The 13,313-nt window shown below is 40.7% G+C and overlaps 1 long non-coding RNA gene across 1 annotated transcript in view; it reads right to left on the reverse strand.

Annotated features, from left to right (window-relative positions):
- The window catches only part of LOC137232688 (uncharacterized), a 61,339-nt gene extending 54,155 nt beyond the window's left edge, over nucleotides 1-7,184 (reverse strand). Inside the window, exon 1 of the long non-coding RNA XR_010947142.1 lies at nucleotides 6,761-7,184. This is a non-coding gene — a long non-coding RNA (uncharacterized lncRNA). The remainder of the gene's footprint in view (nucleotides 1-6,760) is intronic.
- Nucleotides 7,185-13,313: the final 6,129 nt, after the last annotated feature.

Genomic DNA, 13,313 nt, shown 5'->3' on the forward strand with positions numbered 1-13,313 from the left:
CAAGTATGGAGTAAACTAAAGACCAGTTAAGTAATTTTCAAGACACTTAGATATATTAAAAAATCCTTACCATATTCTTAAAAAAGTATCATGTAATTATTTCCTTTAAAACCAGCCAACATTTAGGGGTGGTATTTCACATCTACTCATTACTGGGAATGGTTTTAGTGCCCCAAGATCAAATTATACTGATGGGAGCAGTACGATTACTCATGCAAATATTGGGTAACAATTCTGAAGCAGCCTCATTTTTTTTTTTTTTTTTTTGGTGGTACTTTTTTTTTTTTTTTTTTGTGGTACGCGGGCCTCTCACTGCTGTGGTCTCTCCCGCTGCGGAGCACAGGCTCCGGACGCGCAGGCCCAGCGGCCATGGCTCACAGGCCCAACCTCTCTGCGGCATGTGGGATCCTCCCCGACCGGGGCACAAACCCGTGTCCCCTGCATCGGCAGGCGGATTCTCAACCACTGCGCCACCAGGGAAGCCCCAGCAGCCTCATTTTTAACACTCTCATCTTCATGTATAATGCTTATCTGGATAGTGAAAATTGACAGTGTGAAAAGGAAAAAGAGCAACCAACACTGAGAATGGTTTATAAATTATCTTTGCCAGTCTCTTGATGTATAGTAAATTTCTGGAAAAAAAGAAAGAAAAGCTTTATAACTTATTTTTATGTAGGTATCTAGAAGTAATAAGAGATGAGCTAAGTCTGTGGGGATAAAACAAAGCAGAGTACTGAGAGTTATTCGGATGACTGATTCTGAAAGAAACTTATTATGGAAGAGGAATATTAATTCTGGAGAGAATTATACTAGTTATGCAAACTTATTCAATTATCTGTATAACTCAGTAATTTCTCTACTATTTGCCAGAAAGACCTCATGGTCTGTGAATTTTCCAACAAAGCCTGATACAGTGTAGGCTTAATAATTGAGGACTTAGATCATTATTATCATTACTATTATAGATAGGTTGATCAGGTGAGGAAAAACAGCTATATCCCACACAAACACACACACTTATATATAGCATATATTATATATAAATAGGATATATTATATGTATACACATATATAATTTTCTAGTAAGATATATATAAAATGTGTACACATATACATGTTATATATATTGTATATAGATAGGATATTATATATTATATATACATGTATATAATTTCCAAGTAAGATATATGTATAAAATATGTTTGTATATATATATACATATTATATATAGTATATATATTATACATATACATGTAATACACACATATTAGATATACATATATATTTTATACACACACACACACACAGACAGACATTATAATTCCCAGGTAAGAGTCACATGGATATGATTCATAGCGTCAGGCAGAGGGCAGTCAAAGCTGGAGTAGTTAGTAGTAGGTGGCAGAGGTTTTAAGCAAAGATGAAAAGGTCTGGACCAACTACCATGGAATGTTTGCTCTTTGGGTCTGTACGTATGAGCCCTTTCAGCTTCATCTCTCTGTGATGTGCAGAATCTCTGCCCAGAGATCTTTTTCCTGCATGCAGGGTCCATTACTCCGGGCTGACCAATCTCTAAGGAAAATAATCATTTATCATTCAAGCATTTATTTATCCTTCAAACTCAAAAAAACTTATTGTCGTATTACTCATCCCCTTTTAGGGCCCTTAGGTAGACTCCCTCCCTGAGGCTCAAACATTTGATTCATTGTCAAAGGACATTTTTCTCATCTGCAAAACAGCGAATCCTCATTTAAGGCGTCTGCAATAAAAGTTACAGATGTTTCTCTTAATCTTTAAGGTATTTTCATTGATATAGCTTCAAGGACACTATACTTTCTGGTTTTGGTTTGTTTCTTTCTTTCTCTTCCTACCTCACTGGTTATTTTCTGTCTCATTTGCTGGTTCTCTGCTCAACTTTTAACTTTGGAGTGCTCTAGGGTTCAGTCTTAGAACTCAGGATTCATTGTTCTCTTCCTAAGTGAACTCATCAGACCTCAGGGCCATAATGTCATCAGTAGGCTGACATCCAAGTTAATTTCACTCATCATGACTGCTGTCTATCTCAGGGCTCAACTGTCCACTTGACAATGCCACCTGACTATCTAACATGCACCTAAAACATAAAATAGAACTACTGATTCCCAAGATGCCTACTTCCCCATCTACTTCTTCTCCAGAATTCCCCATCTTAGATGATTGGCACTGCCTATGCTCAAGCCAAAAAACCAAAGAATTTCGATTCTTTTCTTCTACACTTTCACATCATTTTAAGCCATTAGGAAGTTCTACTGATTCAGCTTCCAAATTATATCCCAATTCCCAGTGCTTCCCTTCATGTATACTGTTACCGTTCCAACTGGCGTCATTATCTCTTAACTTGATTAAAAACTAGAATGAAACTACTTCCTAACTGCTCTTACTGTCTGTTGCCCTTGAAACAATGCTCTCAGCCGCCAATGACTTCTTAAAATATTCATAATGTCAAATCATCCCCTTATTTAAGACTTTCCACTGACTTTCTACCACTCCCAGAATAAGACCATGATTTCTTCCATTTCCAGTAAACAAGTCATCTGGCTCAACCTTCACACACAGCCTCCCATATTTCCATGCTCTATTTCTAGTGGCTGCACCTTCTTTCTCTGCCTCAGTTGTAGCACCTTTACTCCCATGTCAGGGCCTTTGCACCTGCTCTTCCCTTCCTGGGATGCTCTCACTCCAGTTCTTCCCATTGCTGACTTCTCATGTTTTGGCTCTCAATCAGCCATTACTTCCAATCAGCCATTACTTCCTCAGAGAAGCTTTTCCTATGACTCCACCTAAATGAAGAAAACAGTGCTCCAACATGTTACCCTAATTTATTTTATTTTATTAGTCTCATTTAATATTAGTGTAACCACAAGAAGTGATGAGTTCTTTTGTGTTTAGAATGACTAATTACACATTATTCAGCCTAGCACTGAACCGGAGCAGGACCCTACGGTCCTTCCCCCCACCCATGTCCTCCGCCTGCCTTTTTATTTCCTAATGCTCATTGGAGTGTAGTTGATTTAAAATGTTGTGTTAGTCTCTGCTGTACAGCAAAGTGAAACAGTTATATATATACATCCACTCTTTTTTTTAGATATTTTCCCCATATAGGTCATTACAGAGTATTGCATTCCCTGTGCTATGTAGTAGGTTCTTATTATCTATTTTATATATAGTAGTGTGTATATGTAAATCCCAATCTCCCTTGCTTGTCTTTTGTTTGTAGAAAAACTTCAGCCAAAGCATAAGTTTAATCAGAGAAGTGAGAAAATGCAGAAGCAAAGGAAAGCAGTCAAACAGGACAAACAATAATAGTTTAGCCATTAAGCAAAGTCAAGGACCTCTAGTTCCTCCTCAAGGGCTATAGATAATATGCTGAGCCATATCCTGTGAGCTGTCTTGTAGATGCTGAAACCACCACCATGTGGAAGAAGTTAACTACATGATGACCAGACTGTAGCCATGCCATAAGCTGCCACCATTCTGAGAACTGGCCTCAAAGAAGTGGGAACAAAGTGACCCTGGAACTAAAGATTAACTGTACTCAAAACAATCAGGATGACACGGATAAGACCATGGCATGACCAATTTCAAGACGACTGTCAGAGCTGACTGTGCTGTTTCTGCATATAGCCCCTTCCCTCTGTCTATAAAACTCTAGCCCCCTGATTGTTGGGGGTGAGGGGTGTGGGGCGGGAGGGGAGTCAGCTTTGGACAGGAGTCTGCCCCCACCCCGCTCAGGTTGCCAGCCTCCGAAATAAAGCAAACTTACTTTCCTTCCCACCAACCTTGCCTCTTTATTGGCTTCAGAGCAGCGAGCAGCTGGACCCCACTTTCGGTAACAGCACAATCGAAAAAATTATCCTTTGTTAAGAGCAGAGACCTTGTTTGTAACATTTCGTGTGTTCCTGATGCAAAGAACTGTGCCTAATTCCTTCCTAAAGAAGGAACTGAAAAATACATGTTCCGGGGCTTCCCAGGTGGCGCAGTGGTTAAGAATCCGCCTGCCAATGCAGGGGACATGGGTTCGAGCCCTGGTCCCAGAAGATCCCACATGCCGCAGAGCAACTAAGCCCGTGCGCTACAACTACTGAGGCTGTGCTCTAGAGCCCGTGAGCCACAACTACTGAGCCCACGTGCCACAACTACTGAAGCCCGGGCACCTGGAGCCCGTGCTCCGCAACAAGAGAAGCCACTGCAATGAGAAGCCCGCACACCACAACGAAGAGGGGCCCCCCGCTCGCCGCAACTAAAAAGAAAGCCCGTGCACAGCAATGAAGACCCAATGCAACCAAAAATAAATAAATAAATAAATAAGTTAATTAAAAAATATACGTATGTTCCCCCAAATGAATTAATGGAGACTATGAATTAACAGTAGGGGGATTTGGCCTCCTCAGAGAAGTCAGGAGGGTTTCCTGAGTAAGTGACATTTGAAAAGAGATTTGATGACTTTGTTGGCATGATGTAGTTTTCTTTCTGAGGGTTGTAGGGGAGCAGGAAGTTGGGGAGTTGAACACTTCTGGCAAGAGTGATGGCATATGCCAAGACCCAGGGGTAGGAGGAACCTTGGTGCACTAGAGGAACAAACAAAGGGCTTGTGTGCCAAGAGTGCTGGTGGTATAGGAGGTGACCTGTGTCCAAATTGCTTCTCAGTGAAATCTTCTTTCATAAGCAAAACTTCATGTGGAATTTTAAAACATTCCCAAGGCCCATTCACAATTGCTGTTCCTTTTGTTCTGTAAGGACCCCCAGAAATCTGCCTACCAATTAAAAACTGCTAATTTGGTAAAACATAAATTCCTAGTGGGGAAGACTTTCTGGGATTCATTTATTGGGCTATACTCCTCTGGAACAGTGGTGCCCACTTTATGGACAGTGCCAAGCCCAGCCCTGACATACTGGGAATTTGATACTAGAATGCTCTTGGGGAGCTGAGGCGGCAGCACTGGGCTGGGAGCTGGAACACATGGGCTTTCATCCCAGGGTTGTTATGTAAGATCAGGACCCTCGTGCCTCAATGTTAAAACACACTGAAATCCACAGTTACCTCTATGCCTCAGGCACACCCTACCTCTCAGAACTCCAACTTTCTCAAAACACGTTAAGAAAGGGCACACTCTACAGCCCATTATTCCAGAGGAAGGAAGACCTGGAATTGAATCCGGGCTGTCAGTTACTACCAGTACGACCATGAGTGAATCATCTCGACTCTGAGTTGTGAGAATTAAATAGAATCCTATATTCCCAATCCTGAAGCAGTGCTTGGTACACAGCGATAGCATACCTCAAATTAATATTATTCATTACTGTTATGGTGGTTATTAACATTAATTGTCTACAAAATTGTTGCAGCTGAGAAACCCTATCCTAGAAAAGCAGACCTTGCAACGTTCCCGTGAGAGCACAAAGCTGGAGTACTTTTCTTTGTTTCCATATTTGTTTACCTTCCCTCTTTCCCACTAAAACAAACAACACCACTTTGCCAGGAACACAGTAGGCAGTAAATAATATTTTAATCGGATGCAGCAAAAGGAATGGTTTGTCTATCCCTACCCCAACCCAGTAACCTTCCGCAAAGAATATATGATAAATTGAGACTACATCTGTAATTGGTACTCGGATTACAAGGTTTCAGGATTAAGTTAAATTGGCCTCTGTGCCTCATTCTTTTAATCTCTTAAGTATTTAGAAACAGGAGTAAATTTTAATAACTGCAAAGCTCATAGACAAAAATTTCATCTCTCGTGAATGTCATCAATTTAGCTACAGGGTTAAATTGTTTTATTTTTATATTGGTCAGATCCCTGCAAGAAAGGCACATTTGGAAGAGAATTTCTGCTTCAGAGGCTGTTGCAAAACTGGCCTGTCATACTCTTGAAGGGGAGGATGCTGACTGAAGGGAAATGACAATTTCGTGTACCGCACCTGAGGTTTAAAAACTCACCTGAAGGGCTTCCCTGGTGGCGCAGTGGTTGGGAGTCCGCCTGACGATGCGGGGGACGCGGGTTCGTGCCCCGGTCCGGGAGGATTCCGCGTGCCGCAGAGCGGCCGGGCCCGTGGGCCGTGGCCACTGGGCCTGCGCGTCCGGAGCCTGTGCTCCGCGGCGGGAGAGGCCACGGCTGTGAGAGGCCCGCGTACCGCAAAAAAAAAAAAAACCCAACAAAAAACCCTCACCTGAAATCAAGTGAGAGGCCTATTTTCAAGAAGCAAGCAGATAGAAGCACTTGTACCAATGAGGCAATCACGTGTTGCGGTCTGTGCTTCTTAACGCTGGCTGCACATAAGAATCACCTGGGGAAATTAAAACCATACATATGCCTAGCCCTCCAACCTGCATTATTTTAAGCAAAACCTCTGGGTTGAGCTAGGTAGCAAAATGTTACAAAGCTCCCCATGTCATTTGTATACACTGCCAGAGCTCAGAAGCCCTGGTTAGGTGAAGAAATAAATGACCATTCTAACATTTGGGTTGTTTTGGAGAGCTAAATCAGGCAATATTGCTGGCTTTTTACTTTGCAATATTAAGAGATGTCTTGATATGCAGGCCACCAACAAATCTTGCACAACATCATTAAGAACAACACCTTACATCTGTTTTTACTGTCAATTTTCAGAGGCACATATTATGTTTAATTCTCAAAACTACTCTTAAGAATAACCAGAAAATATATTCCTTTTTTTTAAAGGTGAAAAAAAAAAAAGAGCTCAGAAACCTCACTTGACTTACCCAAATTCAAGTTGTTGGTTCCTTCTTTTTTTTTCGCTCTTCATTGATTTCCTCAATAAATATACTGAGTATTCAGTATGTGATGAAAGCTTACGAGTTAATTAGTTCTGGGATGACAGCAGCAGGATGCAGAATTCCAGGCTAGAGGAGGCCCCACGGTAACAGGAACATGGAATCATCAAACGGAAAGAACGTTTCCTGGCAAGAGTTTGTCAGAGGGTGCCAGGGCAGGGATCTTACACAGTTCTGACATCACTGGCACTGGAGCTGACTTCTCTTCTGGTCTCAGCTCCTTGTCTTCAGCATTTATACTGTTCTCTTGTCTCCATTCCAGGTATTTAGTCTCCATTTTCAACACAAAGTCTTTGTTAAATACTTTGTTTTCCTGTTGTGGTACCGACTGCCCCTACACACTAGCTTCTGCTGCGACCACCACTCAAAGCGTTCTATCTTCTCCCAACCACTGTATGAGCATGTGACCAAGGGCTGGCCAATCCTGGCGCCTGTTCCCTCTGTTCAGTGATTGGTCCAAAATGTGGGTGTGTGTTTCCAGTATGGCCAACATGGATCTTCTATGTGATTTCATTGGAGGATACGGGGAGACAGTGCATCTCTCTTCCTGGTGGATCATGAGCTGTGAGATTCCTTCTCTTCTGCCTCTTGAAGAAAGAGCTGTCTGTGGCAGGAGACACTGATGTCAGCCCGCATAGAGGAGGGCCGACAAACAGAACCAAGAGATGAAGAGAGTGGAAACTCGGAACACACGGTGCTGCCGTGCCTTACATCCACCTGTGCGTGGATTTCCCAATTACTTAAGCCAATAAATTACTGCATCAAGAAGTGTGAGTTGTACTTGTCAATTTTGTAACAGAAAATAATCTGGTCATTACACCGCATGTCATAAAGACCTGGGGCATTTGGATATGTTTTTGATTAACCAGTTTCAGCTCAGAATGGAGCTGTTACACATAACTGAAGATTGTAAGGCCAATTCCTCCCCAATCATAGCCTTTGGCCGTGGGCACAAAGGACATTCCTCTAAGCATCACGGAGTATGAAGCCTACATTAGTGCAGTGCTCCTCGAGGGGCACTCCTGCACCAGCAGCAACGGCATCGCAGGGGAACTAGTTAGGAATGCAAATTCTCAGGCCATTTCTAGGACTTAGTGAATCAGAAAGTCTAGGGGGAGCCCAGCAATCTGCCTTTTAACAAGCCTTCCAGGTGATCCTGATACATGCTAAAAATAGAGAACTACTGTAGCGTCCAAACATGTCCCTCTCCTTTTATCAGAGGTAGTTAAAGCAAATTTTGAGTGATAATTTTATGAAACGTATATTACATACACACAAATCTTCCTTGTCTAAACAATTTTCCAGACCTAGACAACCTGAAAGTGTCTTAACCTATTTCTGTTAATAATGACAATAAACAGTAAAACTCATAGGAGCTAAAATTCATTGAATGCTTATTCCATACAAGGAATCATACCACTTTCTTTACATGTGTTATTTCCTTTTTGGAATGTTGGCACTGTGAAATTTTTTGGTTTCAGTGTTTCCCCGGAATGAACTCTCAGTACCCCGGTAACCATCCCTGGATTAGGACTCAGTAGGTACATCTATATTTATTTGTGAGATGCATTTTACTCTCTCAGGAGAGAGAACATCATTTGAAAGAATCAGCAAAAAATTTCTCATGGTAGAAGCAAGAAGCTTTTAAGTTAGGGATGGAAAATCCTTGCAAATAATTCATTATTTGCCTGTTATCACAGAAGCACGTCTGGCCCAGGTGGAATGATGGCACGATTTACAAGCCATCTGTTTTCAATATGGTAAGGTGAAGCTAATAAAAATACTCTGGTACTGTGGAGAGGGAATCGTATGTCATTTATTTGGTTGTTGTTGTTTTGAGCACTTGAAAGAATATTTGAGAGATTCTACTGTCGTAGTTTCAAATACTGATTCACGTCAGCCAGCTGGGTACCTTAAAAATTACCCAGGGGCTTGTGGAAAGTATAGTTCTCTGAGACTCTGAGTCAGATGATCTGGAATAGAGCCCAGGAGTCTGTATTATATGAAAAGGCTTTGCAGCTAGATCGGGGACCTTTCTAAATCAAGAACGTTGGTTTACAAAATGTGCATTAATTATTTGGGGGAATTGTCATGAGGCCTGTGGGTAATCCTTCAGTGACTGCCACCTTTATCTATTTTATATTCTGAATTTTGGTGTGAGCCTTCATTTAAAAGAAGGAATGTGCTACAAATTTTTAAAATCTCTACTTTGGTTTGTTCTTTAGTTTAAGATTACAGGAGGATTGGGACTGGAGTCCAGGCCTCTGTCTCCCACTGCAGGGCTCCTTCTGCCTGCATCACAGTGCCAGCAAGCATCCAGGACGGTTGAGGGGAAGAGCGCTTGCTCAGAATTCTCTAGCTTTCCAGTTACAAGGCAGGTTTAGGGGTATGTTAATTTGGTCAGGTCCTCTGTGTCTTCTAACTTAACGATACTCTCCATTTAAAGGCTGACCTTTAGGAACTCAGCTTGTTCATTCACAGAAATCTGCTGAGAGGTTGCACTACCACTGTGTGTGTGTTTGCCGAGGTCCTGTGAGTGATAGTTAGAGGGAGGATGGTTAATGTTGTAGTAGGCTTCGGGGTTAGAGCAGAGAAACTTACACCGTCCTTTCTTCCTCTTTGGGGGATCTCCTCTTGGGTCTGATTGTGCATCTTTTTGAGGAAATATACTAGAACGTAGGTTTTAAGATTCTTGCTCTGGAAATAAAGAAACACTATTTTATAAAACTCTGGGCGGGGGTGGGCAATTTATGATTATGAGACCTCAACACAGATTTTGGAGAAGAACTAAAAAATATTGATTAACAAATACAGGTATCAAGATATTTAAGGCATAGGGTCAGAAACTGAGGTTCATGAAAAAGCAAGAAAGAGATTGGGCAAATATGTGCATATAATATACATAGACCCCCCCACCCTCCCCCTCCACACACACACACACACACACACACACACACACACACACTATACATTGTCTCACAGAGGATATTTCTAAGTTTCCTTTGTAAATAGGAGGCAAGCAACAGAAAACAAAAAGTTGTATGGTCTTTGTATTCCCTTACTAACCGGGATACATTCTGCTGATGGCTACACATGTCCTTCTAATAATCCACAAAGGGCTGGTTTTCTTCTCAACAGATGACCACAGGGCAATATGAGACTCCTTTTCTTACAGAGCATGGAGCTTTGACAGTTTTGTTCTTTTTGTTTTTTTTCCTAAAGAAAAATTATGTCAACCTGAAGTAAAGGATTAATAAGTTCTTTTACCAAAGAAATGTTCAAGTTCTTGCCCCAAGCAGTTCCAAGTCAGGATGTTAGGAATTGTGCCTCTTGCTTAGACAACTTGTTCCATTATATTATCCAAAGGAAGGGGTAATTAGTCAGGATTCATCAGAGAAACAGAACCACTAGGATGTGCATATACAGCAAGAGATTTATTATAAGGAATTGGTTCATATAATTATGAAGGTGGGCGAGTCCCAAGATTGCAGGGTAAGCTGGAGACTATTGTGAATCAGAGTCAGTGGTGTAGTTCCTATCCCAATCCAAGGCATCCAGCTAAGTAGAACATGATCAGACCTTAATATGCAGACAGACTCAAAGGTTAAGTGAAATTGTAGAAAGTGTTCTAAATTATATTGTGTTCTTCAACCCCCAGTGTTAGGAAAGTCACGTCACGATAGTATTTAAACTATTTTCTGCATACTTAGTTTGACACAACTTTTGACATAAACTTATCGCATCAAAAGAAATCACCTTTCGTCTTTAAATTGTCACAGAGCCAAGAGATATGATGGGTAAGAGGAAGATTTGTTTAGCTCATAGCACAGTAATTCAATTTTACTTCGACTTGTAATATATTGTTGTTTCTAATGGCCTCCCAGCCCCAAATTCCAGTACGGAGCCCACTATGTAGTCAGGGTGCCTGTATCTGACAAAATTCCCTGTTGCCTTAGGAGATTATATCTAAACACCTTTATTCTTTTATGCCAGTTTCATAAATCCTCGTGCTGCCAGACTTTGAATGTGGTGTAAGTATCAACCCCCAGATAAGAAAGTAGATTCTGACAGAACTATATAATCAAAAGTAATTTTCCTTTTGCAACCATTCCACAAAGAAATACAGAAAATTTGAAGTTCTTCACCTACTTCCATTGTCTTACATTAGTATTCTTTTTTGAGAGTTGTCATATGAAGCTAGGGCAAAGCTGAAATAATAATATCCTGCATCATTTTACTTTTTATTTTGGTATTTCTCCCCTAACTTACTGCCTGTCTCTTTTCAATATTCCCACCATCCTTTCATATTGCCTGCTGAGCAATCTTTTCTCAAGTCAAAGAGTTGAATTTTCTTATTATGTTTCAAATATTTTAGAGGTGTCCCTGTATTACTAGGGTCCCTTGCAGCTAGGCAACAGTCCCATGAGCTCCAGCCCACACAAGAAAAAGGAGAACGTATACCTTGGGGGATTTGGAAAAGGAAGTGAAGACTAGTGCTAGGATTGCCCATGCTGCCTTTGACTTTGGAAATGAGCCCAAGGTGAAGGCAAAGACAGGTCATAATAAAGGCAACCAGAGTTTTTCAGAGAACATGGTGCAAATTTGTCTTCCAATTAAAAATAGAAACATAAGTTTCTAAAAGTAAGTCTTTGGAGAGGAAGTTTCTTACCCCAGCTCCAAACCAGAGCACAGTGAGTTCTAAGTTCAAAGATAAGAGATGCATCTGTGATACTTTTTAAAGCTGGCGGAGATGGGTGACAAACCAGAGAAGCACTGATGGTTGAGGGCTCTCCTCGTTCAGAGTGTGGGTACCGGTGCTACTGGGAAGTAGAGGAGGAAGGCTTACGACATATTTTATGCATCCAGAGGGCTGTGAGAAAAGATTTCATAGAGCAAGAGGGATTTGCCTTATGGCCTAGATCATATATTCTATATACTGCTGCCAAAATTCCTTGACTGGGGAATAATGCAGCTGTAAGTATAGATGGGATCTGCCTGCCTGACATTCAAGATAGCTGGTGGCATTCTCCCATGCCTCAGCACCCTGCATAACTAGAAATAATAATGACAAAGGCCAGGCTTCATTGCAAGCTTAGCATGTGTCAGGCACAAATAAGTGCTTTGCATTGGTAACTGCTTTGCATACATTATCTCACTGAATCTTCCCAGAAATATAGTGAGCTATCACTATTACCACTTCACACATGAGGAGATGAAGTTGAAAAATATGAAGTACTTTGTCCATTCAGCTAGAGAGAGTGAGAAAATGAATACGATTCCAACACAACCAGCCACATAACTTGTGAGGTCCTTTGTGAAAAAAAAAATATTTTCATTATTTCTAAAACTGCTCTATTGAGGTTATAATTAATACAAAAAATGTACATATTTAATGTATACAATTTGATGTGTTTGGACATATGCATACACCCACAAAATCATCACCACAATCAGGGTAATAGATATATCCATCACCTCCAAAATTTTCCTTGTGTCTCTTTGTTTTTGGTTTTTTGTGTGTGTGTGTGTGTGTGTGTGTGTGTGTGTGTGTGTGTGTGTGTGTATGTTAAGAAGACTTAGCATGAGATCTACTCTCTTAACAAATGTTTAGGTGCTCAATGCAGTATTGTTAACTATAGGCAGTATGTCATACAGCAGATTTCTAGAACTTATTCATCTTGCATAACTGAAACTTTATACCCATTGAACAACAACACCTCCTTTCCCCTTCCTCCCAGCTACTGGCAACTGCCATTCTATTTTTCCTTCTATGAGTTTGCCTACTTTAGATACCTAAGTGGAATCATGCAATATTTGTCCTTCTGTGACTGGCTTATTTCACTTAATATAATGTCCTCCTGGTTTATCCATGCAGTTACAAGTGGCAGGATATATTTCTTTTTTAAGTTTGAATAATATTCCATTGTATGAATATACCACACTTTCCTTATCCATTCATCTGTCAATGGACATGTGGATTGCATACATACCTTGGCTCTTGTGAAAAATGGTATAATAACTATGGTAGTGCAGATATCTCTTTGAGGTTTTGATTTCAATTATTTTGGATGTACACCCAGAAATGGGATTGCTGGATCATATTTGGTAGTCCTATTTCTAATTTTTTGAGGAATCCCCATACAGTTTTCCAAAGTGGCTGCAACATTTTACTTTCAAAACTGCAAGGGTTCCAATTTCTCCACATCCTCACCAATATGTTTTATTTATTTTTTTGTAATAACCATCTTAACAGGTGAGGTGATATCTCATTGTGGTTTTGATTTGCATTTCCCTGATGACTGGGATATTGAGCACCTTTTCATATACTGGTTGCCCATTTTCATGTCTTCTTTGGACAAATGTCTATTCAAGTCCTTTGCCCATTTTCTAATTGAGATTTTTGGGGTTTTTTGCTTTTGAGTTGTAGGAATTTCTTGTATATTTTGGATATTAGCCCCTTAACAGATACATGGTTTGTGAC

This window comes from Pseudorca crassidens, chromosome 10 (assembly GCF_039906515.1).
Source record: "Pseudorca crassidens isolate mPseCra1 chromosome 10, mPseCra1.hap1, whole genome shotgun sequence".
Classification (NCBI taxonomy): domain Eukaryota; kingdom Metazoa; phylum Chordata; class Mammalia; order Artiodactyla; family Delphinidae; genus Pseudorca; species Pseudorca crassidens.